The following is a 4,110-nucleotide window of genomic DNA, read 5'->3' as shown; positions in this document are numbered from 1 at the left end:
CGGTTCCACAAGAGGAATCAGGGGGAAGAAGAAACGGTGGCACAGTATGTGGCGGTGCTGAAAAGACTGTCAGAACATTGCGAGTTTGGTGTGTATCTGGAAGATGCTCTACGCGACAGATTTGTGTGTGGATTAAAGTGTGAAACTGTGCAGAAGCGTCTTTTGACTGAAAAGGATCTCACGTTTCGCAAAGCAGTTGATTATGCCGTGTCGGCAGAGACAGCAACACGTGAAGTGCAGCAGTTAAGTGGTTCCCTTAAAGTGAATGCGGTGCTGTCACAAAAAGGTGATAAGTGCTGCCGCTGTGGGAAAATGAATCATACTGATGATGACTGCTGGTACAAGGACCGTGACTGTCACCAGTGTGGGAGGAAGGGCCACACGAAACGCATGTGTAAAGGTAGAACCAGAAGCAGCCAAGATTGGAACAGGAAAGCGAAAGAGGGAAAACCTGAGCTGAAAGGCTATGCAGTTAAAAACAGAGCAAAGGACAAAAAGAGGAGAATTCATCATGTTGCTGCAGAGGAAAGTGGAAGTGAAGGAACCAGACCTGACACTGATAGTGAGTTGGAGCTGTATTCTTTGTCTCGAAAAGAGAAATATTCACGTATCTCCCTAATGCCTGTAGTTAATGGGAAGAAAATGGAGATGGAGCTGGATACAGGGGCAGCTGTGTCTTTGATCCCATGGGAACAGTACAAAAGTATGCTGAGTCAGTTGCCGCTGCAACCCACTGACATTATGCTGAAAACATACACTGGGGAGCCGCTGGCACCAGAAGGGGTCATCAAGGTGCAAGTTGAGCTGAATAAGCAGCGTGCTACACTACCCTTGTACGTGGTAAAGGTGGATGCTCCACCACTGTTTGGTAGGGAGTGGCTGAGAGTTATCAAGCTGAACTGGAAAGACTTAAAGATGATTCATGCCAGAGAGCAGAGCGGGAATGACAACCTGGAGGCTGTGTTAAAGAAACACTCAGCCGTTTTCTCTAAGGAGCTGGGCACAATGAAGGGAATTAAAGCCAGATTGACTCTTAGGCCTGATAGTGTCCCCAAATTCTGTCCACCACGTAACGTGCCTTATGCTCTCCGCCCTCGGGTGGAGGCGGAACTGAAACGCCTGACTGAGCTTGGGGTGATCACACCAGTGGAGCATAGTGATTGGGCTACGCCCGTGGTCCCTGTCAACAAGAAGGATGGCTCAGTGAGACTCTGCGGTGATTTCAAAGTCACTCTAAATTCGCAGCTCTGTGTGGATAAGTACCCACTTCCACGCATTGAGGACCTGTTTGCTTCTCTAGCAGGAGGTCAGCATTTCAGTAAGCTAGACTTAGCAAATGCCTACCTACAGATGGAGGTAGAAGAGGAGTCTAAGAAGCTGCTGACTATTTCGACTCAAAAAGGGTTGTTCCGTTTCAATCGCTTACCTTTTGGAGTGGCGTCGTCACCTGCATTGTTTCAGAAGGCTATGGATCAAGTGCTTCTCGGCCTGCCATACACCCATTGTTATCTGGATGACATCCTCGTCAGTGGTCCTGACAAACAGACACACCTGAGAACCCTTGAGGCAGTGTTGAGCAGGCTGGAGGACTATGGCCTGCATCTCAAACAGGAGAAGTGCCTGTTTTTCCAGGAATCAGTGGAATACCTGGGCCACATAATTGATGCGGCAGGGTTACACAAATCACCGGAAAAGGTGCGTGCCGTTATGGAAGCTCCAGCACCAGCTGATGTCAGCCAATTGCGTTCCTTTCTGGGAATGCTTAACTATTATGGACGTTTCATACCTGATTTAGCTACGGTCCTGAAGCCGCTGAATGAGCTACTCAGTAAAGAGAAGAAATGGCAGTGGACACCAACCTGTGAGTCAGCTTTCCAGAAAGCTAAAGAACGTCTGGCCTCACCAGAAATACTCACCCACTACAATCCTGAACTGCCTCTCCGTTTGGCATGTGACGCTTCACCATATGGAGTTGGAGCCGTGCTCTCACATGTCATGCCTGATGGCCAAGAACGGCCAATTGCTTATGCTTCACGAACTCTCAGTAAAGCAGAACGAAACTATGCTCAGATTGAGAGGGAGGCGTTGGCAATTGTTTTTGGGGTGCGCAAGTTTCACCAGTATCTCCATGGTAACAAGTTCACCTTGCTCACTGATCATCGGCCACTGACCTCCATCCTGAGTCCAGTGAAAGGTACACCATCAATGGCAGCTGCACGAATGCAGCGTTACGCTCCTTCTGTCAGCACATAATTACACCTTGCAGTATCGGAAGGGGCACATCACGCCAATGCGGACGGACTGTCACGCTTTACCGCTGCCCCTTGCACAGAAAGAGAAACAGGGAGCGGTGGAGGTATTCTACGCATCTCAACTGGACACATTACCAGTCAGTGTTGCTGAGATCAGACGTGACACCTTGTCTGATGTCACATTGTCTCGTGTCCTGGAAATGGTAACAACTGGACGTTTTCCAGCAGCAAAGGACACAGATCGAGAGCTGTCACCCTATCTGATTCGCAGACATGAACTCGCAATACAGCAGGGATGCCTCATGTGGGGCGTGAGGGTGGTTGTGCCACCTAAACTGCGCTCTCATGTCCTGAAAGAGCTCCACACTGCACATCCAGGGATGGTGAGGATGAAGAGCTTAGCTCGCAGCTATGTTTGGTGGCCTGGGATTGATTCTCAAATTGAGCTTCAAGCTAAAGCCTGCCACTCTTGTCAGCGTGTGCAAAAAGAGCCTGGGTTAGCACCTTTGCACCCTTGGCTGTGGCCTTCCTGTCCGTGGGAACGGATCCATGTGGATTTTGCAGGTCCATTTGAAGGTCACATGTACCTGGTGGTGGTAGATGCACATTCCAAGTGGCCTGAAGTGCATATTATGGATAGCACCACAGCTGGTAAAACCATACAAGTGCTGCGGGGTCTTTTTGGTCGCCATGGCATTCCTCACGTCCTGGTGAGTGATAACGGACCGCAGTTCTGTTCTGAGGAATTCAGGGTGTTCCTGAAAGCTAATGGAGTTAAACACATCCGCTCCGCGCCATACCATCCTGCCACTAATGGTTTGGCTGAGCGTTTTGTGCAGACATTCAAGCATGCACTGAAAGCTTCCAGGGGTACAGCACCTGTGCAACAACGCCTTGACACGTTCCTTTTGACATATCGCAACACTCCCCATGCAACAACTAGAGAAACGCCAGCCATATTGTTCATTGGACGCAAGCTGCGCTCTCGACTGGATTTTCTGAAGCCCAGTGTGGCCGGAGCAGTGCGTCGGGCACAAGATGCTCAACAACAATGCCGACAGCAACACTCCAGGGACAGACGGTTCACTCTGGGCGAACCTGTCCTGGTGCGTGATTATAGGAAGGGAGAGGACAAGTGGACGCACGGTGTCGTACTGGAGAAGACTGGGCCAGTGTCATACAAGGTGAATGTGGGAGCCCAAGGAGTGTGGAAACGTCATGTAGATCAGATGCTGACGCGACCCGAGTCAGTATCTCAGCAGGTCACAGTGGATCCTCCGACAAGCTCTCAGATGTCACCAGCCCAGAGTGGTAGTGACACCATGCTTCACCCTTGTACATCTCTGCAGGAAGAGACTGTTGAACAGGTTCTGGGGACCACCTCACCTCCAGAAACACTCCAGTCTCTTAAACCATCACCGACTGACTGTACGCAGGTTACAGAGTCTGTAAGACGTTACCCAGTGAGAGTCACTAAGCCACCCGTTCGTTATCGTGATGGGTGAGCGTATTAAGTAGTTCAGTGAGAATGTTGGTGTTCAGAGATATTGTTCTCAAATACAAAGAAATTCATACAGAAAGAAACATTAGTTCCAGTTTTCATGAATGTTGTAATAAAAAAAAAAAAAGATACTACTTTGGTTATGGGAAATGTTTCTGTGGGTGGTGCCACGGTCGCATAGCTTAGTGGGGAGGAGATGTTATGTATGGACCAAGAGTTATTGTGTGCTATGCAAGCTATCGCCAGTAGGGGGCACCACGCCCAGTCATGTGTGTGTGTTACATCTGGTTAGCAATAAAGAAGAAGTCAACTTGTAAACAAACTATCGTGTGTGTAGCCTGACTCGGCATAAGCTCT

General features: G+C 49.3%; 1 pseudogene; it reads left to right on the top strand.

Moving 5' to 3' along the window:
- Nucleotides 1-1,335: 1,335 nt before the first annotated feature.
- On the top strand, nucleotides 1,336-3,757 carry LOC120440353 (annotated as a pseudogene).
- Nucleotides 3,758-4,110: the final 353 nt, after the last annotated feature.

This window comes from Oreochromis aureus, linkage group 5, assembly GCF_013358895.1.
Source record: "Oreochromis aureus strain Israel breed Guangdong linkage group 5, ZZ_aureus, whole genome shotgun sequence".
NCBI lineage: Eukaryota > Metazoa > Chordata > Actinopteri > Cichliformes > Cichlidae > Oreochromis > Oreochromis aureus.
This window is presented reverse-complemented; position numbering and strand designations above follow the sequence as displayed.